The sequence below is a fragment of the Camellia sinensis genome, chromosome 1 (genome assembly GCF_055761805.1).
Source record: "Camellia sinensis isolate YWXY chromosome 1, ASM5576180v1, whole genome shotgun sequence".
NCBI lineage: Eukaryota > Viridiplantae > Streptophyta > Magnoliopsida > Ericales > Theaceae > Camellia > Camellia sinensis.
In genome coordinates this window covers 213,942,406-213,968,998 of record NC_138961.1, presented here as the reverse complement: position 1 = coordinate 213,968,998, position 26,593 = coordinate 213,942,406, and the positions used below count along the sequence as shown (strand labels likewise).

Sequence of the window (26,593 nt, the reverse complement as noted above, 5' to 3'; positions counted from 1 at the left end):
ATGCGGTTCTACATCCCAGCCAGAAAATTTCCCAGCTCGACCCGTGACATCTCGGATCTAACCTCGCACCTTCCGAAATAAGTGAAACTCAGAATTGAAATAAATAAAAACGAGAATTTAGAGAATTTTTTTTTAAAAAACAACGAACCCAACAATTGACAAGACCTCACATTAAAACCCGACACTCTAATAAGAGTAAACCCAACATAACTCAAAGAGGATGAGGCGAATTATGTACCCGATCATCACAAGCAATATGGTCATTTAAAAAATTTTAAGGCATAACATTAGCAATTATGGGGCAATTTGTAATGAGATTACAAATCTTAAAGAGGGAAATATAATTTTTCAAATGTGAGGGAGGAATTTGTATTAAAAAGAAACTTCAAGGTGTGTCGTATAATTTACCATAAAATTTATAAATTTCAGTTATTAAAATCATAATTGTTTTTTACAACCACGTAATTATTTTTTGGAATTACATCTGATTTATACATAAAGAGGATAGAGTGCAGATAATGTATACATTTCAATTTTTAGCTTTAAAAAATTTATTTATATACATAAAGTTTATACCAATAATAAAAAAAAAAACCTCATAAAATTGTTTTTTTTTTTTAAAAAAAATAAATAATAAGTTGTTTTCATGCTCTTTTGTTTGGAAATGAATGCATACAATTTTATAACATCATTTTATACAAATTTTATGAAAATAATTTTACAGAACACATTTCATGTGCACAGTATGTAATATCCATATACATACAATTATTCATAAATCATGAAATTGTGTGTATTGGTTTAATATGATTTTTGTAATATGCATTCTGATTATATATTTTTGTAGCAATTAGCATAAGCATATATGCTGATTCTATAAATAATAATTTTTTTATTAAGTTGTAGCAAAATTTAAACATGTGTTTGTATGTCCAACTAATATTGCTCGGTGATCTCTCCACTATCCTCTCTTTTTTTTTTTTTTTTTTTTTTTTGTTGTCTTTCAGATAATGTAGACATTTCGAACTTATTAAGGGTATAATTTTGTGAAAAGAAAATGGTTAAGTAATAGATGAGCTTCTCTTGAAGATTGAAGATCAACTTGAATGATCTTTTCGTTCTAGATAGATATAGACACTTATGTTATCTAGTATACAGTAAATGGATGAAGAAAATTGTTATCTATCATAAATTTTTGTCTTAAAATTAACTTAAAAAAATAAGATATATGGTGTAAATTTTAAATTTATTTCATCTGCCATCATCAATGTTCAACATGGAGAACACTCTGTGCGCATTTGAATGACTTGTATCTATAAAATCATCCATGGGATTGTCGTATTCATCAGTTGGGATGCTATGAGAAGGCAACCGGCAGGCACCAGCAATACCCACCATGTGTCTGTTATGCTGTCCCATGAGGTTCTCTATGCCTTGCAGTTTTGTTGAAGCTGCAGTGCGTATTCCACGTCCCACGCGACGACATTCATGTTGGGCCTTTCAACACCATATTCTTTTAAACACTTCTCCACCGTTTCACCAAACATTCTCAATGAATTGGGACTGATCTTGCACACAAGCAAAGGATCAACAATATTTTCAGAGAAAAGATACGGATCATGAAAATTTTTTTATGAAACTGATCATGAAAAATTTATGACTCTTAGATTACCTTGATTAGTGTGTAGTGTTTTATTTTAAGTGTAATCCAAGGGTCATAAATTTTTCATGATCATTTTCATGAAAGTTTTTTCATGATACCTAGCATTGCTCATATTTTCAACCTGCCCTTTCTTTTGCCAAAAGAACCCCCATTCAGCTAAGTTTACTTCCTTCTCGGGAAACGAGTTAGTGATGGCCGGTCTTGCATAAAGCACTTTTAGGAGAACTACCACGAATGAGTAAACATTGGATTTCTACGTTAACTGTAGGCATCTAAAATATTCAGGATCAGGGTAACCAAAACTACCTTTTACACCGCTTAGGAGCAGAACCATGATTTTATAACCAGATAGGTGATGGGTCGTTACACACATTAAAAATAAACACTAAATTATACCAAATTCTTTTAGAAAAATGACAAATTCAGGTATCAATCCACAGGGACAAATGTGAAATTAGACTAATTCAATCGCTAAATTCCTATAGCGATCTAGGTTTTACCCCGACCTTGGTTGTGTTTTGAACTCGGGATCTGTGGTTGTGTGTTGTTGTCTGTATCTTGTTTCCATCATTTAATTCCTTGTATTTGAGTTGTGGGATGTGTTGGTTAAGTTTGGAACATGTTGGTTGTGAGTTGAAACAAATGGTTGCTGTCTAGGATTTTGCTTCTTCGCTCGAGCGAGGGTTTTTGTGCTCGAGCAAGCCTTGAGTATTTGCTTCTTCGCTCGAGTGAAGGTTCTTGCGCTTGAGCGAGCTTTGTGTGGTGTGTCTCTTCACTCAAGCGAGCACTCTTGCGCTCGAACGTGTGTCTGCGTCTCTGAAAGACCTGAAGATTGGTATTGTTCGCTCGAACGAGCTTTCTTGCGCTCGAGCGAGACCCATGTTTTGCGTTCCTTCGCTCGAGCGAGAACTCTTACGGTCGAGCGTGCGTCTGAGTGGTGGCAGACCTGAAGCTTCGCATTGTTCGCTCGAGCGACTCTTCTTGCGCTTGAGCGAGATATTTGTTGTGTTTGGTCACTCGAGCGACAACTCCTTTGCTCGAGCGAGCCTCACTTATATCAGTTCGCAGCAGCATGTTTTTACACCATTTTGAACCTCTTTTTCTTCCAAAACCCCAAATCAACAGCCTCTCTCTCTAAAATACCCCTTCTCTCTACAAATACTCTTGATCTAAGGTTATTCTACCCTACTCCCTTTGTTATAAAGCTAGAGCATCGCGTGGGCTATCCTTTGATCCGAAAAAGTGTGGATTTGGAGCGTCTTGAGTTTCTCTCTTCTTCTCCTTTGAGCTTCTCCATTTGAGGTAGGGATAATCTACTCCTTAATATGAGTTTTGACATAAACATTAGTTATTTTGTATAAATGGTGGGATTTGAGAAGTCTGAGTAAAGTTAGGGTTTGAGTTTGAAAGAGGGGTTTCTATTTTTGGGCTCCATTGTGTATGTGAGGTCTTGAAATGAGGTTATTTGTGTATAATTGATGAAATTGAACCTTAGGGTTGATGTTTGAGAAAATGGGGAAAAATGTCCTAATTGGGATTAAACAAATTATTTGTAGAGATAATGAAATCAATTATGGAAATATGAAATTGGTTTGGAAATCATGAAATTGGAGGAAATTGTGATTCAATGGTGTAGTTGGATTGATAAATCACTCACCTATGGAAAAGTCGATAAATTATCTGTTTGATAAATTTATTTATCTATTTAGAAATAACTGTTTTGGGCTATTGGTAGAGGATAGCCATGATTGTTGTAGAAACTGTATGATGATTAGGTAAATTGAAATTAATCAATTGGATTATGTCATTGAATATGACGGTTGGATGTAAACATTGCATATGTGATTGAATTGGTCATTGTATATGACAACCTGTTTAAATACATTGTATATGTATATTGTTTGGGAGGAGATAGGGGATGTACTCCATTGTTTGGGAGGAGATAGGGGATGGACTCCATGGATAATTAAGTTGGCCGGAGTGTCCAAGGTGAAAGTCCCGAAATCTTATATATATTTGGGTGCCGGTTCCCTCGGACGTAGTTCCATAAAATGCCAAGAAAATAGAAGTGTTGAATGATGTTTGTTACTGAAGTGTTGATATATGAGTTGTAGTCTCATTTTAAACTGTTTGAATAATATTGAACTATGTCAATGAATTGATTGGGACAAATAATGGGAAGTAGATTGATTATGATGTAAACGTTGATTGGTTTCGGAGGTGATGTAAATGATTTACTTGTGTTAAACATTTATTAGATGCTAATGTTTTAGTTAATTATTATATACTATTTAGCATATCTCTACTAGGCTTTGGCTCACCCTACTTGGGATACCATTTTTCAGATACAGGTGACATGCCGCCTCCAAGGTCTTACCTTGGAAGGTTTAAGGGATTGAGGACTCCATTTTGTTGATTTGCTTTTGAAGTTAAATGGAAAATCAAGCCGAGGGCTTTATCTGTAAAAGAGTTAGAACTCTTCTTTTGTTGTAACCAAGTGATGGCTTGGAAGGATGTAAGCCCGCAGGGCATTTACTTTGTTATTAGAAGTTAGAATTACATGCTATAGTTTTAGGGTGAACATCAAGGAAAATGTAATGCATATGATATCTATTGTAAAGGAGGCTCTGATGAATGAAAATATAATATTTCCCTTATGTTTGTGGATTCATGAATGATTACTGTATACTGTATTTTGAGGGCGTTACAACTTGGTATCAGAGCATATCGGGTTTGAATACTTCGGGTATGTGGGAAGTGGTTAGTACCACAATGGGTTTGTCTCGCTTGTTAGAGACTTAAGTGTAATGTTATGTGCTTCTATGATTACATGCTTATGTGACTATATGGGTATGGGATTTAATTTCTAGGATGTTGATCGCGTCCATAGGTTTCTTGGAGTCCTGTTACAAAGGCACTTGATCACTGCCGTTTCTTACTGGAACTCTAGCAACGCCACGGGGCAATTATTACCCAGAAATGAAATTCGTATGTGTTTATGTGATTGCGTTCTTAAGTGGAGTAAATTACAGTTGTCCATTGTATTAGGACACAAGTTTATTAGCTTCGGCACACTTGTGAATGTGCTAATTTCTTCTGTTACCTTTACTAGGATGTCAGGACGAGGCCGTGGTGGTAGGCGTTGTAGGCCTAGGAGGCAGGAGATGCCTATACCGGATGAAATTCCTGTGCAGGAGGAGGGTGTTGGTCAGGCCAATGTGGCCGAACCGGTTGGATAGCAGGCCATGGGCGCCTTAGCCCGTGAAATGGCCGGAGCATTGAGGGAGTCTATGGACATTCTCAGGGCTGAGAATCATGTATAGGCCCAAGTAACTGAGGCACGACCGTCTTTTCTGAAGAGGGAGTTCTTCCGGTCGAATCCGGATCAGTTTTTGGGAGATTCTAAGGAGCCACTGAAGGCTGACGAGTGGCTAGAGAAGATAACGATGACGTTTGAGATGCTTGGCATCGAAAATAGGGGCTTGTGAGTGACCTTGGCATCTTTCCAGCTGAAGAGAGACGCGGGTCAGTGGTGGAAATATGCTCGGGGGCACATTGGAGGGACTTGGGAGGCCTTTGTTGAAGCTTTCTAGGACAAACATTTACCAGCTACGGTGAGGGAGAAGTTGAGGGATCAATTCTCCAAGTTGGTGCAGCTGAACACCCTAGTGGCAGAGTTCGAGGCCACTTTTACTAGCTTGTCTAGGTTTGCACTAGAGTTGGTGGCGACTGAGGAACGTAGATTTTTGGAGTTTGAGAAGAGTTTGCGGACCGGGCTTACGTTTAGAGTTACCAGTTCCATGATTAGAGACTATGGGCACCTTGTGGAGGCTGCTATCCATCTTGAGGCCATTATGCGTGCAGAAGAGGAGAGGATGAGGGGCTCTAGGAGGAGTCAGGATGGCCAGGGGGATGGCAAGAGGCAGAGGGGTTCTAACCCTCAGCAGTCCCAGAGAGTGCATTCTAGATCTACCTTTCCAATACCGAGTTCGGGTTCTGGTAGAGGCGGTCAGGGAGACATCACCTGTTTCAAATGTGGTCAGTTGAGCCACAAGTCTCCACCTTGCCCACAGAAAGGAGGAGGGCAGCGAGCAGCTTTATCTTCGGCCCATTCTCAGGGCCAGAATCAGGGCAGAGGCCAGCCGCTCACTTGTTATCAGTGTGGGCAGGTGGGGCACCTGAAGAGGTTTTGCCCACAATTGGATGGCACATCTGGTGCGTCTGGTTCGAGGCAGACACAGAGTCACCAGCCAGCGCAGTCAGTTTAGGCCTTGAGGGCCAATCAAGGAGCCTCTTTGGCTCAGTCTGTGCAGTAATCTTATGCTCCGAGAGGTGAGCAGGTGGACCAGAGGCCTACGGAGCGCGTGTATGCTATTACAACGCCGGATCTTGTACCTGATCCATCAGTAGTGAGAGGTACGTTTTTGTTTTGCAACTTAGTTGCCAATGTGTTAATTGATACGGGTGCATCCTACTCTTTTATATCTTCTACATTTGCATCTATTTTGGGATTGGAGTTGGCACAATTAGCATCTCCTATTTGTGTGGTATCACCTATTGGGGGTGAGATGGTTTTGAAACAAGGGTGTCGGGGTTGTGATATAGAGGTCGCCGACCGCTGGCTTCCATTTTCTTTTGTATTGATGAATATGTCTGGGTTTGATGTGATTTTGGGTATGGACTGGTTATTGTCATACCGGGCTATTATAGATTGCTATCGTCAGAGGGTTACTGTATGTACCTTGAGCGGTGACTGTTTTCATTTCTTGAGAGAACGGGTTGGTAGAGTTTTACCACCGGTGTATGATCCGTGAGGACAGAGTGAGCTTAGTTGTCTTTTCACTAGCTTTATGAGTAGTGAGTGTGATGAGGTCCAGGCTGAGTTGCCAAGAGTGGTTTGTGAGTACTCAGACGTTTTTCCCGAGGATCTCGTTAGTTTACCACCCTATCGAGAGATCGAGTTCTCTATTGACTTAGTGCCTAGCACGACACCGATTTCCATGGCACCGTATCGTTTTGCCCCAGTCGAGTTGAGTGAGTTGAAGATTCAACTCCAAGAGTCGCTAGATAAGGGTTTTATTCGCCATAGTGCTTTGCCCTGGGGAGCACTGGCCTTCTTTGCTAAAAAGAAAGATGGGGCTTTGAGACTTTGCATTGATTACCAAAAGTTGAACCGAGTTACGGTTAAGAATAAGTACCCCATGCGTCGTATAGATGATCTGTTTGATCTGTTGAAAGGATCCCGTTGTTTCTCTAAGATAGACTTGAGATCGGGTTACCATCAGTTGAGGGTCAGGGAGGAAGATATCCCAAAGACGACATTCCGTACTGTAGCGCCTGACCTTCTTCGCACGCCCCCTTTTGGAGAGGCACGAATTGGTCTTACTACTATAGTTTGGACTCCTGTCACGGTTTTGAATCTAATCTCACAAAGTGCAATGCGAGACTGATAAACACCAAAGAGTCCAAATCTGGCAATCGATTTTGGAAAATCGGTTTTGAAACAAAAAGCGCCAAACATGGACTGCTTTGCTAGATTATAGAGTCGCCACCTAAATATTTTGTTTTTGAGAAATTTAGGAAACCCTAACTCGTGCCAAAGGACACGTGTCCGTCATCACTAAAGTTGCCTTGGCTCGAGAACTTAGGTATGAGAGGGGAAGGTCATACATGAGCACCCCCGCTCGCCCGATCAAAAGATCGGCCTCTACTAACATGATATGTTGGTTTATAGACACATGTGTTCTTATTCCAGTTATTAGCTAACTTACTATGTGATGCGCACAGTATACAAGTATAGACTCAATCACGAGAATTGGAACAAAACAACTCATGTTCATTTTTTAAAATGGTTTGAAAGTGCCACTCGCAAGTAGGCTAAAGCGCGGATTTGCCACCCTCAAATGAACTTTAAAACATGATGATTTGCCACTTCGCAAAGTGGGCTTAAAACTCACATTTGATGAATTGTTCCAATTCAGGCAATAAAGGCTTCATCCACAGGCATTCATGCAATTAATCATATAAGCACATAGCCTCATGGCAAGCATGCGATCATGGAAACAAACACACACATTCCTTGAAAATGCTTTGTTTTGCCTCTATTGCTCTCTGTTATAGCAAAAGCAGAAGTCTAGAAATGGGGGTGGCCGGTCGGCCACTTAAACTAGCTGACCGGCTAGTTAAGGTGGCCGACAGCCACATTTTGTGGCCGACCGGCCACTAGTGAATTTTTGTGCAAGTGTGTTCCTGTGTTGGAACAGAGGCAATCTAGAAGTTGGTGCAATTTTTAGAGATCAAATGAGTGCAAATAGAGGCATCCGATGGCAAGGCAAGGGCATTTTCGGGTGACGCAACCGAGCATGCATGCATCCCTCGTCCCTCGAGGCCATTTAAATCCCTTTACTAGTTAGTTAGCGTAGCTAATTATTCAATTTGTTTTTTAATAGTTAATTAGCTTAGCATGGCTTGTTATTCAATTGTGTTGTAATAATTAGTTAACTAGTATAGTTAATTAATTCGTTTTGTAATAATTAGCTTAGCTTAGCACAGTGTAGCTTAGCTTAGCTTATTCATTCCGACCCTCCTTTGTGAGGGCGTAATGTTGTAATAGGTGTGCGTGCATGTGTGTATGTCTTCCAACCCCACATCTTTGTCCCTTTTATTTATCCGTTTTTGATGGTTAGATTAGGGATCATGTTTCGATTAGCATACCTTATGCTTGCATGTTTGCATCATTCATTTGCCATACATGCACCGAGGCTCGACGCATTATTCAAACTGCATTGCAAATTTCAATACACTTCTTTGAATACGTGTTTCAAAGCATGCTATCAAAGTGTTGCAAATCAAATGCCATATTAGTAGTCGAGCCTATTAATTGCATTATTGCATGTGTTGCATTAGGCATCTAACATAGTTAGGTTCATGCATTGTTTTTAACTAGCTTTTGTTTTGGCTTAGAGTACTCGGTAAGCTTTTACGCTTTAGCATATTTGCATAAGTGTGAATGTTGCCATGATAGCATGCTTACCATAAGGCTATGTGCTTACTTGATAAACTGCATGAATCCCTGTGGATGAAGGCTTGATTGTTTGAATTGGAACAATTCAACGAATTTATGTTTTAAGCCCACTTTGCGAAGTGACAAATCATGTTTTAAGCCCACTTGAGGTGGCAAATCCGCATTTCTAAGCCCACTTTAGGGTGGCAACTTTAAACCATTTTTTGAAAAACAAACATGAGTTGAGTTGTTCAAATTCTTGCAATTTTAGTCTATACCTTCTTGTGTGCGTCACATAGTAATGTTAGCCAATAACCGGAATAAGAACACATAAGGTTTATAAAAGAACATATCATGATTAGTAGAGGCCAATCTTTTGATCGGGCGAGCGGGGGTACTCATTTCAAGACCTTCCCTTCTCGTACCTAAGTTCCCATGCAGAGGCAACTTTGGTGATGACAGACACGTGGCCTTTGGCACGAGTCAGGGTTTCCTAAATTTCCCAAAAAATAAAATATTTTGGTGGCGACTCTGTAATCTGGCAAAGCAGTCCAGTTTTGGCATTATTTGATTCAAAATTGATTTTCCAAAATGATTTGCCGGATTAGACTCTTTGGTGTTTATCAGTTTCACATTACATTTGTAAAACTAGATTCAAAACCGTGACAAGAGTCCAAACTGTAGGACCAATTCGAGCTCTCCAAAAGGGGGACGCGAAAAAGTTGAGCTACACTGGCATAGCGGCGGGCTCTACTAGGGCATCATTAGGATTTTCTAGGGCATCGAGGAGTAGTAGTGGAGGTGGCAAGTGAGCGGCGGAAGCTGAACCTCATTAGATTCGGGTGGGCATGTCCTTTGGGCTTTTATGAGCGTAGTGATGAGGTTGGTGAAAGGGAGGGCCCATGTAGAACTGCCCGGGTGTTGCGCACTTTGACTTCATTAAGGATTCGGTGCATCTGGTTGTAGATCAAAGTAGGGATGTCAACCCAAAACCCGAAGTCAAATCAGTGCAAGGCACGGAGGAAGTCCCCTTGCAGCTCTTCCTTGTGGCCAAGAGGGATGACATTTTTTTTTAGAACCACATCGAGGAAGAGAAGGTTGCATGGTAAGTTAGCCCGCCGGATGTTAGTACGGTTGTCATCATCCTGTCGCCCCTCATAAAATTCAGTTACTAGTGCCAGGATGGTGAGTTCTAGAGTGAATACCAGGAACTGTTCTCCATTGGTAGTGTCCATGGAACAATTGAGGACCTCGGTAATGGAAGCTGGTGTGATGGCTAACTCCACCCCGTCAACAAGGGACAAAAAAGCTTCTGGGGCCTCGTCACTGGTGTACATATTTTGATAAAAGACTCACACAATGCAAGGATACGCCGGTTCAGTGATGGTGCAGACGCCCAAGAGGCCCCGGTCTTCAACTTGCCAAACACTCCACTCAGTGGGTTGATGGCGTCGGAAGTATCCCACATCAAATGATGTAACACAGGCAACAGGCTTGTTGGCCCAAGTGTCGGTTGGCACATCCCGAAAAGCAATGTTGGCATTACGAGGCCGTTTGGGTGCTCGGCGGGATGATGAAGGCATATCTGCACAAAATAATTCAACCAACACAACCAAAAATGTGGAACCATTATATTAGAACGCATCAAACATCACATGCATGCATAAATCATGCAAATCCTCATTGCCATCTCACCACTGGATTACCATTTTATTTATTTATTTATTTTAAATAATTAAAACCAAGTACTTTTTTTTTTTTTTTGGGTGCTATATGAACAATGAACAAAATAGAAACTACAAAAAAGTAAAACTAAGATCAATGAAACTAAAATACAAGATTGAAAGAACAACAACACAAATCTAAAGCAAAAGGAGTTACCTTGAAAGAGTGAAGAAAGAGAGAAAGAAGGGAGATTCACCCGAAAAAAATGGCTGCCGGAAAGTCGTCGGCCAGAAAATATGTTAATACACCGGTGGAAGGTGGTTTTGAGAAAAAGGTGGGGTGAAAGGTGAAGGAAGAAGGAAGAAGAAGTTGGTTATTGTGGGATATGATGAGTGTGTGGGTTTGTGGGGTAAAGAGAGAAAGAGAGAAAACAAAGAAGATGATGAGAGGTAGAGAGAGAGAGAGAGAGAGAGAGAGAGAGAGTTGAGAAAATGATGTTCAAAAAGGGTGTTTGGGTTTGGTTTAAAGTTTTTTTTTTTGAATAAAATAAAGAAAGAAAGAAAAATATATATATATATATATGCACGATTTTTTTTTCTTTTTTGTTTAGATGAAACCTACAGTTTGATTTATTTATTTATTTATTTTTTTAATAAGTTCGCTCGTGCACCCATGTGGGCCGCATGAGTGCTGAATTAAGGAACATTCCAGGGATGGAATTGGGCCGCTCCTGCGACTCTTGCACAGAATGCTTTTGGGCTGGGCTACTCGTGCGCCCAATGGGGCTGCACGAGTGCTGAATTTAGGCCGCTCCAGTGGCGTAATTCGGTTGCTCCTGTAACTCGAAAGCAGAATCATTGTGGGCTAGGCCGCTCATGTGCTCATGCCCTTCCATTCGTGCGCTCTAATCGGGACTTCCACTCGTGCGCCCACGTGGGCCATACGTACAGTTGCTGCAATTTTTTTATTTTATTTTAAAACCCAAGTACAACCAATTTTTATTTTATTTTATTTTTATTTTCAATAAAAAAACCATTCACAATTCAAATAAAAAGTTAAACCATTTCTACCTTCAATGCGCATTTGAAATAAAGAATAGAACATTGAAAATATCAAAATGCGCAACAAAAGTATGATCTTCACGTGAAAACCATAGGTACTACTTTTCTCCCTAACAGTGTGTGTAACTTTCCCTATTCTCCAACAAGGTGACAGACTAGGTTGATTCGGTGTCCAGAGTCGAGGCGCATAAAGCTTACTCGACCTATGGGGCTACCATACAGAGTTCAAGTCGAGGTGGTTTTGAAGCAATCTTCACACCCCTGCGTATTTAAACCAGACTCTAGTCTCGGAAATTCCAAACCTGTGTTCTAGGCTTTGCCATTCGAACTCTAGTTTCCACCGTCTGAGTTGTTCTCCTAGGAACTCACTACAAACATAGTTAGGTGGCTATATCAGACCGTCAGATGCCATTCGGGCATGGCTAACACCAAAGAAATTACACCTTTAGAGAAATTAAAGTCTCCCAGACTCAAAGTAATCACTATGGAAGATATATTGGGTCCGTCAAATGACAACCTCAATCATCTCCCTTTTCTCAATACCGTCCACATAATGTTTCAATCTTTGGCCATTGACCTTGAAGGTCATATTATCTTGTGGATTTTTAATTTCAACAGCCCTATGTGGAAAGACTTCTATAACCTCATATGGGCTATCCCATTGAGACCGGAGTTTACCCGGGAACAACCGCAATTTGGCATTAAACAACCACACTTTTTGGTGAGGCTCGAAGGATTTACGAGAAATATGTTTATCATGAAATGCCTTAGTCCTAGCCTTGTAAATTTTAGAGCTCTCATACGCATCATTGCAGAGCTCCTCTAACTCAATAAGTTAGAGCTTCCGGTGGTCACCAGCTTTGGCCATATCAAAATTGAACTTCTTAATGGCCCACAAAGCCCGGTGTTCTAACTCAACTGGTAGATGACACGGTTTTCCGAACACAATCCTATATGGAGACATCCCGATGGGTGTCTTATATGCAGTGCGATAGGCCCAAAGTGCATCAACTAACCTAGTGGACCAATCTTTCCTATCGGGCCTCACAGTTTTCTCGAGGATGTGTTTAACCTCCTATTAGAAACCTTTACCTGACCACTAGTCTGGGATGGTAGGCAATGCCAACTTTGTGCGTGATCATGTATTTGCGCACTAATGCCTCAAAGAATCAATTGCAAAAATGTTTGCCACTGTCACTAATTATGGCATGTGGAAACCCAAAACGACAAAAAATAGTCTCATGGAGGAATTTAACCACAACCTTGTGGTCATTCGTTCTGGTTGCCACTACCTCCACCCACTTAGAGACATAGTCCACAGCCACCAAAATGTGTTCAAAGCCAAAAGATGGTGGAAAGGGACCCATAAAGTCGATGCCCCAAACATAAAAAATCTTAACAATTAAAATGGGGGTCTTCGGCATCATATCTCGCCGTGACATAAGGCCCATGCGTTGACAATGCTCGCAAGGTCTACAGAAGTTATGGACATCTTTGAAGATAGAGGGCCAGTAAAGCCCACATTATAAAACCTTGTGGCCGCTTTCTACCCACTGAAATGGCCGCCACATGCATGAGAGTGACAAAAGGTGATAATGCTATGGGTTTCACTCTCAGGCACAACGCCGAATCACTTGATCAGCACAATACTTAAACAATTCTAGGTCTTTCCAGAAATAATGCTTGGCTTGTGAAAAAAATCAGTCTTTGTCTTACTTAGACCAAGTTTTCAGTATTTGACCAACTACCAAGTGTATCTCGGCTTTTTCGTGCTCCCTTTTGAAAGTTTGAAAAGAAAGCCCTATAGTTCAGACTCCCGCAGTTATGAATCTAATCTCACAAGTGCAATGTGAAACTGATAAACACCAAAGAGTCCACATCCGGCAAATCTTTCGAAAAATTGATTTAAGGATAAAAAAATGTCAGAAATGGATTGCTTTGCCAGATACAGAGTCGCCACCTAAATATTTTATTTTGGAAAAATTTAGAAAACCCATGACTCGTGCCAAAGGCCATGTATCTGGCATCACCAAAGTTGCCTCGGCTCAGGAACTTAGGTACGAGAGGGGAAGGTCATGGATTGAGCACCCCCCGCTCGCCCAATCAAAGATCGGCCTTTACTAATCACATGATATGATTTTTTATAAACATTATGTGCTCTTATTCCGGTTATTAAACTAGCATTACTATGTGATGAGCACAAGACAGTATAGACTAGTTTGCAAGACTTGGAATGATTCAACTCATGTTTGTTTGCGAAAATGGTTTGAATTTGCCACCTTAAGTAGGCTTAAAGTTTGCGGATTTGCCACCAAACATAGTGGGCTTAAAACATGATTTGCCACTTAACAAAGTGGGCTTAAAACGCATATTCATTGAATCGTTCCAATTCAAACAACAAGCCTTCATCCACAGGCATTCAAGCAGTTTAGCATTTAAGCACATAGCCTCATGGCAAGCATGCTAATCATGGCAATCACTCACACTCATGCACATATGCTAAAGCATAAAAACTCACCTAGTACTCCAAGCTAAGAAAATATGAGTTAGAAAACTATACATGATTCCTAACTATACAAAATGTCTAACGCAGCACATGCGATAATGCAATTAATAGGCTCGGCTACTAATATGGCATATGGATCAATTTGATAACATGCGATTAAACACGTATTCAAAGAATTATTGAAATTGCAATGCAGTTCGAATGATGCGCCGAGCCTCGGTGCATGCAATACGAATGAATGGATGCAAGCATAAGGCATGCTAATTTGAAACATGATGCTTCTAATCTAACCATCGAAAGCAGTTAAGTAAAAGGGAGAAGGACGTGGGGTTGGAAGACATGCACACACGCACGCACACTTATTACAACATTATGCCCTCGCGAATGAGGGTCCGAACGAAACTAACTAAGCTACACTACTTAACTAATTATTACAACACTTGAAATGAATTAACTAACTATTCTAAGCTAATTAGTTAAAACAATTAAATAATTAACTATCTAAGCTAATTACATATTAGAAAGCAAACTAACTAGCTAAATACTTAACTAATTAATTACAAAGCAACTAAGCTAATTAATTACAATATGAATTAATCAACTGCTCTACTTAAATAATTACAACATTAATTATTTAGCTACAACTAATTAACTAATCAATTTGAACAAATGGTCTCGCGAGGCGAGGATGCCTAATGCATGCTCGGTTTCCACCTGAAGAATGCCCGCTGCTTTGCTTCCAATTGCCTCTATTACACACCCTATGCACTGGTCCTCCTTCTCCAGATCCACTCTACTTTGCTTGACAAGATTTCTGCCAAATTTTCATTGGTGGCCGGCAGGCCAGAAGTGTTGGCCGACCGGCCACCAGCAAGGGGTGCCGTCCAATAGTGATGGCCTGCCGGCTAGTGGCAGTGGCCAACCGGCTACCAGCAAGGGGTGTCGTCCAACAGTGATGGCCTGCCGGCCAGTGGTAGTGGCCGACTGGCCAATGATGATGCACCTTTTCTTGTTGCAACAGAGAGCAAACAGGGCAAAGAAGAGGCATTTTCACAGGTTGTTTGTACTATGTATCACCCCTTATCATTAACACAAGCTCAAAGAAGTGATACATTTGGCCCTCAAACCATCAATCAAGCAATTTCTATGCATGATGGCTAAGGGACCAATTTGTACAAGTTCAATAAGTGCAAAACAAGACTCAAATGCCATCACTCTATCATGCATGATCAAGGCCAATGGAGACCTAAGAAAGTGGCACATTTCATCACTATTGAGTATGAAATGTCCCATTTTTTTGTGTTCAAATTAACATCCGATTCGAACATTTGCAATACAACACAAAGAATGCTTATCTTGCACTTTTACTTTCCAATTTTGTTTACACATTTTAGTTACCAAAGCATCCCTTAATCAATTTGTTCATTTGGTGAGTGTCCTCTAAGATGAAAGGAGTGTCAACCAAGGGATAATGTAAGGCAAGAGAGAGATCATGCCGTTGATAATGAACCCTCAAAGAGGATTAAACCGTTAAGCATGACCTCAATCTCAAGCTTAAAGGATCCCAAGCTTGAAACAACCCTCAAAAGCAAATGAAAGAGTGAAGCAAAGAGGGAGGTTGCAGAGTTTATAGTGCTGAAATAGAGTGAAAAACAACACCAAAAGGTGCTATTAACTCAAACAAGAGTTGTCTAAGACCTTAAAACACCAACTTGTGAGGACTATTGCACTACAACCATGCAAAACAAGGCTCAAATGAACTAACCAGCCCAAAATAGAGCTAAAGTAGGCTATTTCAGAGGCTAAAACATGCTGGACTTGAGCTAAGTTAAGCTAGAAAAACATGCTAACATATGGAGTTAGTTAGGCATGCAAACAAGACACAAGGAGCAGAGGCTAACCCCTCCAAATTTGGAGTTCAAAATGAGATTTTTGCCACTAGAAAACCTCTGAAATTTAGTGGTTAAAAGGCCCAAAAAAAGTTGGTTTGAAAGTGGTGAACAAAGGTACAAAAGCTTTACAAGCAAAGAAGTAAGAAGGGTGAACCACCCCCTAACTGAAAATGGCCTGAAACCACCACCTTTAGGCCACAAAAACAAAGTTTTTTATAGTTCAAAACCAGCCCAAAAAATAGTTGAAAAGATAGCAAAGCAAGTATGCAAAACAAGTATAAAAGGAGAGTGTTATACCTCTTGAAGGGAAGACACAAATGAGGCAATAGATCAAGCCAAGACCACCTTCTAAAGCTCAAAAAGGGTCCCAAGAAACCTCAGCCCAAAGATAAGAAACTTTGGTTAAGGGTTGATAGGTAAACTTAAAGTGTATCTACACTTGTATGCACAAAAGTTCCAGAGAGAGAGAGAAATATAGAGAGAGAGAGAGAAAGAGAGAATTTTGAGCCAAAATTTTCTCCCCTTTGCAATGGGGGAGAAGGTCCCATATTTATAGAAAAACAAGCTTTTGGTTGAGTTATATCAGTCCATACACGTGTATGGTGATCAAGCCCATTGTGCCAACAGTTGGAACAACTATCAAGAAAATATCCGTAAAAAGGCATCAATGGCTGGCTGGCCACATTAACCAGTGATGGTCGGTAGGCCACTTGGGTGGCCAGCAACCACCAAGGGTTGCAAGCTTGAAGATGTTGGTCCAAAACAGGGCATATAGAGGATGTGGTTTAAAGGTTTAAAGACAGGGCATTCCACCGAGGACTTCGGGCACCAAAACGAGCACAAATAGACACAATCATCGAGTGCACAAACGATGGCGTCCAAGTCTTGAGGACGTTCAAAAATGGGGTGTCTACACCAAGTAATTCACTATATGAGAAAACCACCAGAGGGTCACGTGTGAAACCGTAAGAAATTGCTTGTCTGGAAAAGAGTCGTTCAAGGCTAAGGGATCACTCGTGTGCTCAATAAAGATGCAGGATAGATGATCCGCAACTACATTCTCAGATCCCTTCATGTCCCAGATTTCTAGGTCGAACTCCTAAAGGAGTAAAATCCACCTAATCAATCTAGGTTTAGTCTCTTTCTTTGATAGTAAATACCGCAAAGCGGCATGATCAGTGAAGACGATGACCTTGGAACCTAGGACATAGGATCAGAATTTATCTAGGGCAAAGACAATAGCTAGTAACTCTTTCTCAGTGGTAATGTAGTTTAATTGAGCATCAGAAAGAGTACGACTAGCATAGGATATGACATGGGACACTTTATTCACCCTTTGGCCCAAGACGGCACTGAGGGCATAATCAGATGCATCACACATGATTTTGAAAGGAAAGGACCACTCAGGAGATTGCATGATAGGGGCAGTAGAAAGGGCCGCTCGCAATGTTTCAAAGGCTTTAAGACAAGCCTCATCAAAGACAAAAGGTGCGTCCTTAGCAAGTAAACTACACAAAGGACGGGATATTTTACTAAAATCTTTGATGAATTGACGGTAAAAACCTGCGTGCCCTAGGAAAGACCTAACTTGACGCACAAAATTGGGTGGAGGAAGGCCTGCAATGAGGTCAACCTTAGCTTTGTCAGCCTCTATACCTTGAGGGGACACAATATGTCCCAACACTATCCCCTCGCGAATCATAAAATGACTCTTCTCCCAACTCAAAATCAGATTTTTCTCCACACAACGAATAAGGACTTTTGTTAAGTTTAGGAGACATTCCTCAAAAGACGGCCCAAATACGGAGAAGTCATCCATGAAAACCTCTAAAAATTTCTCTACCATGTCAGAGAAAATAGCCATCATACACTGTTGAAAAGTCGCCGGTGCATTACATAGCCCAAAAGGCATGCGCCTATAAGCAAAAGTTCCAAAAGGGCAAGTGAGTGTGGTCTTTTCCTAGTCAGTACGGTACACCGAGACTTGATTATACCCTGAGTAGCCATCAAGAAAACAATAAAAACCTTGCCCCGCTAACCTGTCAAGAATTTTATCAATAAATGGCAAAGGAAAATGGTCCTTCCTAGTCATAGAATTCAATCTCCTATAATTAATGCACACTCACCACCCAGTAGTGGTTCGTGTGGGGACCAACTCTCCTCGCTCATTCTTAACAACAATGACGCTCGATTTCTTGGGCACCACTTGTGTGGGACTCACCCACTTGCTATCCGAGATAGGGTATATAATACCCGCATCTAACAGTTTCAACACTTCCTTTTTCACCACCTCTTTTATATTAGGATTAAGCATCCATTGCATTTCACAGGAAGATTTGGTGTCCTTCTTTAGATGTATATAATGCATGCACACGGAGGGATCTATCCCTCTCAAATCAGCCACTGATCACCCTGTAACACTCTGATGTGCCACGAGAACACTCATTAACTAACTCTCCTGCTCTGCAGTCAAGTCAGATGCAATGATGACTGGTAAAGTATCCTGGGGCCCTAAAAATGCATACTTGAGTGTGGCCGGGAGTGGCTTCAACTCAAGTGTAAGTGGTGTGACCAAAGATAGTATGGCGGGCTCTCTCGACAGAGGAGGAAGTGACTCAAACCGGGCTTTCCACGAAGGAAATCCGGTGTAGAAGAAGCATTAAGCAAGGCATTCACCTCATCAACCGACCCGTCAATATCAAAATTTTCATACCCAAAATGAGCTAGACAAGCCTCTAGAGGGTCCTTTACAAGAATGGAGGGCAAAGCTTCCTCCACAATCCCATCCACAACATCCACAAATAAGCACTCCTCTCTCTCATGGGGTTGTGGGGATGTTTGGAAAACATTAAGTTTCACTTGCATTGTTACCAAATGAAACTTCCATGACCCCAGTATGACAATTTATGCATGCATTGGCCGTAACCAAGAAAGGTCGACCTAAGATCACCAGGATTTGTTTTCTAGAACTAGCTACCGGTTCCATATCTAAAACCAAAAAGTCAACAGGAAAGTAAAACCTATCGAGCTTCACTAGCACATCCTTAATCATGCCATATGGCACTTTGAGGGATCAATCAGCCAACTAAAGAGTAACAGTAGTGGGCTTCAACTCGCCAAGCCCAAATTCTTCGCACACAGAGTACGGAAAAAAATTGACAGTAGCCCCTAAATCTAACAAGGCCCTATCAATGAAATGGTCCCCTATAATGCATGCAATGGTTGGGGCACCCGAGTCTTTAAGCTTAGGGTGTGTGCCATTCAACAAGATTGAGCTTACTTGCTCCGTGAGTATGACCTTTTGGGACACGTGTGTCCTAGATTTACACTTTTGCATGCAAAGGCCCTTTAAAAATTTAGCGTAGGTGGGCACTTGCTTAATCGCCTCCAACAAGGGGAGGTTGATTTTTACCTGTATAAAGACCTTCATCATTGCTTCCATGGATACCGCCTTCTTATTGAAAGGGGACGGTGTCTCAAGGCATTGGAGAAAGGGTGCCTTAGGCACATATGGTGCCCTGAGCTCATGTGAAGTACTAGGGACTAAGTCATCCTTCTTAGGTGTTTCTCCCTCACCCTTTCTCTCATTGGGTGGACCACCGTGGTCACCCTTCTTAACCTTAGTTGCATCAGACGCAACTGGCTGAGGCACTAATTCCCTCCCACTTCTCAAGGTAATCACCGCTTGCACCTACTCATGGTGTTTTCCATTCCCACTTGAACCTGCTACCCCGTATTGACCCTTAGGGTTGGCCACAGTCTGACTCGGTATTTTTTCCTCCTCTCTCATATTCATGTTGTTAGCCATTTGACCTAATTGGGCCTCTAGCTTGGCAATGGAGTGAGTGTGGGAGTGAACTACTGGTGATAACCCCTTAAATTCTAAGAGAACTTCTAACACCTGAGTGTCAAAGGTAGAGTTTCCATGAGGAACAGGTGGGGGTTATGGTTGTCGGTAAGGTTGTGGGGATCGGTAAGGTTGTGGTGGTCTGTAGGAAGATTAGTTGGCAAAATTATTAAAATTTTGCCTTGGTGGTGGAGGGTTATAAGAAGTGCCTTGTGAATGAGGTTTCCATGAAAAATTAGGGTGATTTCTTCATCCTGGATTGTATGTGTTGGAGTATAGGTCATTACTCGGGTTGGAGAATCCTAGAGCCGCATTCACATGCTCTTAGTCTAACTCTGAAAATTGTAATGCCGAAAGGCACTCACTCAAGTCATAAGCAGGGCTCGCACAAATAGCACATACCTCATGAGATTGAGGCTGATCTTGCTATGTAGGGCCATGTCAACAGCTAATAATTGGTCCATTTTGTGGGACAATGCCTCTACTTGTTAGGCTAACTCTAGGTTTTGCCCAACCTCATAAATGCCCCCACTTTTCGGGGCTCCAACTACTAGTTGCTGGACTTGCCAGGCTACGGAGGCATGGCAAAGGGAATTATCATTTAAGTTCTCAAATAATTGCCATGCCTCGGCGTCATTTTTTGGACATGAATGTCCCACCATAAGATGAATCCACCATTTGGCAATGAGCCTTAGTTAAGCCACAGTAAAATGTTTGAACAAGTTGCCAATTAGGAACTTGGTGGTGGGGACACTGTTGGAGAAGGTCACGAAGTCTCTCCCATGTCTCGTGAAATTGCTCGCCATCAATTTGGGCAAAATTAGTGATGGCTCGCCTAAGTTGGTTAGTCCTTCTAATGGGAAAGTACTTTTCCAGAAACTTTTGTTGTAATTGGTCCCAAGTTGTGACAGAATTAGCAGGTAAGGAGTTCAGCCAGTGTTTGGCTTTGTCCTTTAATGAGAATGGGAACAATTGCAACATTAAGGCCTCATTTGTAAAATTCTGGATCCTCGCTATAGAGAAAATTTCTAGAAGGATCATCATGAGCTAGTCCATGGATGGGAGCATTCGTATGGTGCTGGACTTAATCTCATAATGAGCAGCAGTCGTGTCGGGTAATTGGATGCATGATGGTGATGTGTATGTAGTGGGTGTGAAGTAATCCTTTAGGGTCCGGTTGGGCCCATTTAGGCCATTCGGGTTTTCCATCTCTATTGGTTCAAAGTATGGATATGAATATTCAAGCCTAGGAATGCGGGCAAAGGCTCTAAGTTTCCAAAGAGTCCGTTCTAGTTCAAGGTCCAAACTCCACAATTCAGGGTGACAAGAACAGCGCCAGTGCATACACTACTCACACACACACACACACACACACACACTAAGTTCCGACTATGTGCACTAAGTTATGTAAGTAAAAATACCAAATAAGAGAATACTCACAGCGATTTAACAAAAACGCTTTACTCGTCTTGCGGGTGCTTGACGTGTAAACGTTGTCTCCAATCTCCAATTGAGCTTTGTTTTTGTTTTTAGCACTTTGGTGCCTTGCTTGCGCGTGTTTGCTTCTTTACTAAGCACTTTAGTGTTGTGGTTTGTTTGTTTGTTTGTTTTTTTTAAAGCTCGGTTGGCTCTCCTTACACTTCAGTGATAGCTCCACTTTCAAACGCTCTACATACTTAGCAACACGAAAGCATAAAATCCTAAAGGAAAAATTAAAACAAGAATATAACTTTAAATTAATTAATTTCGCCTGCCAACGACGCCAAAATTTGATGGGTCGTTACGCACACCAAAAATAAACACTAAACTATACCAAATTCTTTTAGAATAATGGCAAGTCCAGGTATCGATCCACAGGGACAAATGTGAAATGGGACTAATTCAATCGCTAAATTCCTAAATTAATTTTGATTAAAAAGATTGAGAGATTTTTATGACTAAACAGGAATTAAATGAAATTGAGAAAATAAATTGACAATTAAAATTAGGGTTTGAGATATTAATTTTTGGGAAAAATCCTAGGGCAAAGAATTCACCACTAACCACATAAACGAGATTAAACATTGGCTATCAATTGCAATCCGGTTAGAAATACCCAATATTTCACAACTACAAGTTTGAAATATTTATCGAGAGGGTTGTTGCATTCAACGTACATGCACAAGTCATCCCGAGTAGCACGAGGCGTTTGCTCTAAACTACGGTAGGAGCATAACCCGTCTCTTGTAGCATGACTCATCTCGTACTTTGAACACAAACACAAAGAAAACTAATGTATGGAAAGCATTAAACAATCACAGAGTAAAATACTTGAAGAGATGAAAAGAATAATTATTATAAACTTCTAAAACATCCATACATTGATTCAAACCGAATCACAATCAAAGCATATGAAAAATCCTATTACATGGCTAGGGTTTCATCAAAACCCTAGAAAAGAATAACCTAGCCACTCATGGAGGAGTGAGAAGAGGAAGAGGATGAGAAAGATGCCCCCATGGAAGTCTTCTTTAAGCTTGAGAAGAAAATCACCTCTTTAAAACCCTAGTCTCCCTTCTTTTCAGAATAATTTTTCAAACCCTAGGTTAGCCTATTTTTTTCCCTTTTATTCTCAACAAAACACACCCAAAATTCTGTGCACACGTCCTTAGGTGGGCTGCTCGAGCGGTGGTAGGCTGCACGTGCGGTGGTCTAGCTAGCTTGGAGTTTTCACTTCCCGCACAGAGGATCTGCTTTCGCGCCCTTTTTGATTGAGATTACGCATTTCCTGCCAAATCTGTACAAGTGCACGAAACACATCATCTCCACCAAATAAACAAAATTAAAAGACTAAAAATGTAACTTAAGTGGCCTCAATGTGGTATCTTTCGGCCTGCATCAATAGGTCAAATTTTGCATAAAAATTTTTCACCATACTCTAGCATATAAAGAAAAAGTGATTCAATATATTCAATACAAACTACAGAGTGAATTCAAGATATTGTATACAGGTTCAATGGTTTAACCATAACTACCAACTATCTTACCTAACCTAACCATTACTACCTAACTATAGTTCTAACAAACTAACAACTTGTTCTGAGACAGTTCTGAGATGGCTTGACTATAGCTACTACTTTTGCAGCTATTGTATCTTTGATATGGTTAGGGCTGTAGCCTTGGTCTTTGCTGTGATTGTGGACTACGACTGCATCCTTCGCTGAGGCTGCCTTGTGTGTAGCTAAAGCTAAGGTTGCCCTATGTTTGCGTTCAGCTTTAGCTTATGATCCTTAACATTCCCCCTCAAACTTTAGAGACAGGAAAGGACCTGAAGTTTGCTTTGAAAATAGGAAAACCTGGAGATTGAAAGTAGTTTTGTGAGAATATTGGCAAGTTGGTTAGTAGAAGCAATATGGCAAATGACAAGCTTCTTAGCAGCCACTCTTTCTCTGACATAATGATAGTCCACTTCAATGTGCTTGGTCTTGGCATGAAAAACTGGATTATGAGCCTAAGCTGTAGCAGACAAATTATCACACCAGAGTGTAGGAACAGAAACAAGCATATGAAGATCAGCAAGAAGCATGCCAAGCTAGCTTAACTCTGTAGAAACTTGAGCTAAAGCTCTATATTTAGCCTCTAAAGAAGACCTGGATACGGTGGGCTACTTTTTAGCACACCAAGAAACCAGATGTGATATCCCTGTTCCGCAATATGTTAAATGGGTCCTTAATATGAGTATGGTTATGTGTTTAACATGATTTTGTGCGCCATTATGTGAAAATATGTGGTTTTGAATTTCTATCTGTTCACCGTAGGAATATCTGTTTGATTATCTGCTTTGGGAATTAAATTGAAGTACCTATCGGCCACCAAAACCAAAATTGATTACACCATTGTGATTAGCGTAATTTTTAGAGCCTACGGTGAAATTTAATTAGAAATTGATTCGGATCAGATTAAATTGATTTAATTAGTGAATTAGTGCTCTATTATTATCTATTAAAATAATATAACAAGAGGGGCTTTTATATGAGCACTACACACTCAATTTCTCTTCTTTAGCTTGACTTGGCTGATTATAAACTCTAAGGAAAAGGAGAGGGTCGGCTAGAGAGAGAGGGTGAAGGAAATTGGAGTTTTGGCCTCAAAGCTTGGTGATCTTGAAGGCACACTCAAGAATTTACCATAAATTGTAAGGATTAAGCTCCTAGGTGAGTAATCACCCCTTTGTTCATAAGTTTGAACTTGTGATTTTGTGTATTCAAGCTAGTTGGGTGATCAAGAGTAAGAGTTAACATGATTTGAGTTGGTTTTGTTGATTTGGTAGTCTATATGCACATGCATGTGAAGAATTGTTTTGAAATTGCATGTTTGAGCACAAAATGTAAAATCCATGGGAGATTTTGATTAAAGCTCTTATTTTGACCTTCTCTTCATCATCTAAGTTGAGAATGAGAGTAATTTGCCACATGCATGTACGATTCACAAGGGTGTAAGTGTTGAATGCATGAAATTATTATGTTGGTAATGAATTTGGTGTAAATTGGGACATGCATGTAATTAATTTGTGAAATTGATCATTATAATGTTGTGATTTGGTGTTTATACCATGTTAGTACATGTATATGTGATGTTTGAGCCAAAAGCATGCATCTAGAACCTTTGAATGTCGAATTGAAGCTCAAGAACATGTTCTGGATTTTCCAGAATTTTGATTCCCGCTCGAGCGCGGGGACCTTATTTTCTGAAGTTTTGAAAAGACATTCTGTGTTTCATTTTATGTTCTCTTTCACTTCCAAGTACTCTTAGGCATGCATTGAGCATTGTAATTGAGTTAAAGAGATAAGAATGAGGCCTAAAGAGGAAAATGTGAATTTAGAACAGATCGAATTGGTTGTGACCCTTTTGTTGTTCATGGAATGTGTAGGGTCAAGCTCTAGGGCAAACCAACCAACCGATCATTGTGAGTAATATCTTAACAGAGATATCTGAAATATGTTGTTGCCCAATTGCTTACTTTTATGTAAGTTTTATAAGTTCATTGATTTGATTGGTGGACAATGTTTGCTATACCAAGTGAGTGGGCCAGAGGCCAGTCTGATCTGAATAATAGAACGAATGGGCCAGAGGCCGTTTTGACATGAATGAATGGGCCGGAGGCCGTTTTGACATGAATGAATGGGCCGGAGGCCATTTCGACATGAACAAATGAATGGGCCAAAGGCCATTTTGTCATCTGAATGGGCTAAAGGCCGTTTTGACACAAATGAAAGTTTGAATAGGTCAAAGGCCAGTTTGTTTGGAACCGCAGTCACTTGACCTAAATTGTGTATATATGTTAAATAGAAATATGAATTAGGCCAAAGGCCGTTTGAAGTATGTTGTTCTACATATCGTCTATATAGCTTCTTTAATTGATATTACTCACTAGGCTTTCGCTCACGCTCACTCTCATTCATGTGTTTGTAGGTGAGCCAAGAGAAGTCCAAACCCAGCCCCAGCGAAGTCTATGTGGAACAACAAAGGTTTTGGGAGAGTCAGCCCTTGTGTCTCACACACGAGACCTGTCTTTGCCCTTTTGTTATGTATTTATATTCTGCCATATTGGCGAAGACTTTACATCTGTTGTCTATAGTCGTGATGGGTTGACTTAGACTTATATGATCCTGTATGTACAGAACCTTATGTCATACATATTTTGTTGTGAGTTATTAATATGCATATGTATGGTTTGTTTTGATGTTCCACGTAAGCACAACTCTATGGACAAAGTTTTAAATTTCTTCCGTTTGGCCCCCATTAACTTTGTTAAAATACGTTTGGTTTGGTTCAAGGCCGTAGGTAATCTCTTGATTACTGGTCGATTATGTCCTTAACCCACGGGGGCGGGTTCGTGTCATGACACCAGATTTGCACCAAGAAAGACACAATACCCTGTAGTAGATCTTCTATTGAGAATATTGCCAACCCAATTTGAATCTGAGAAAGCATTAAGAACAAGAGGACCACTGGTAAAGTGAAGGCCATGATGCAATGTGCCTGTAACAATGCCGACCCATGATTAACATTAATCTATGCTTAATTATGTCTAATAAGAAATTAAAGTGAAGTTTTACATCATATGTTGCGTTATTTGTGTTTATATCTGTTTAGCATAAGAATATCTATTTCCATTTCCGTTTCGGTTTGCGAATTGAAGGTCTTATCGGCATCCGATTCAGAAATTAACTTGGTATACGTGTTATTTATAATTTTTAGAATTTTATGGTAGGTTCAATTGAAATTCGATTCGGGATGAATAAAGTAGAACAAAATAATTCCACTTAGTTATCTTTGACTCAAACTAATTAAGTTTCATTAGTTGAGCCTATATAAGGCCTTCACACTGCCTAGACTCATCTTTTCTTCATCATTTTGAGACAAAACGTTAGGGAGAAAAGGGAGTGAACAGAAGCTTAAACTTAAGGGAGGAAAACTAACAATTTGAAGGATTTTTGGAAATTTAACCTCCTAGCTCAAAGAATTAAGCATCTTAGACCTAATTGAACACCTAAGGTAAGAAGTCAAACCTTTAGTTTTGTAGTTCAGTTGGTTCATACATGAATTCAAGAGAATTGAGCCAAGAGATGCAAGAATTAAGCTTAAAAAGTGGAAAGGAAGATCAATTCGTACATGCATGTGCATTTCATTGCATTTGGAGCATGTTTACTAAGAAATTCTCTCATGCATGTAATAAATTGAGCTTAGTTGTAGGAATTCATCATGTTTTACGTCCTCTTATCTCATTTGATTATGTTTTGGAAGTTTTGAACCCAAGTCAATATATGCATGGTGTGTATACTTATAACCCAAGTTTGAATTTGAAGAATCCACCTGCTTTTGGGCCTTGATTTTGAGTAATGATTCTTAATTCATGATGTTTTGCAAGTTTACAAGAGTTTTCTTAAGTTCTTGGCCCAAGAAAATGTAATTTA

At 40.3% G+C, this 26,593-nt stretch overlaps 1 pseudogene; it reads right to left on the bottom strand.

Annotated features, from left to right (window-relative positions):
* Positions 1–1,251: 1,251 nt before the first annotated feature.
* The window catches only part of LOC114268233 (receptor-like protein kinase THESEUS 1), a 137,406-nt pseudogene continuing 112,064 nt past the window's right edge, over positions 1,252–26,593 (bottom strand).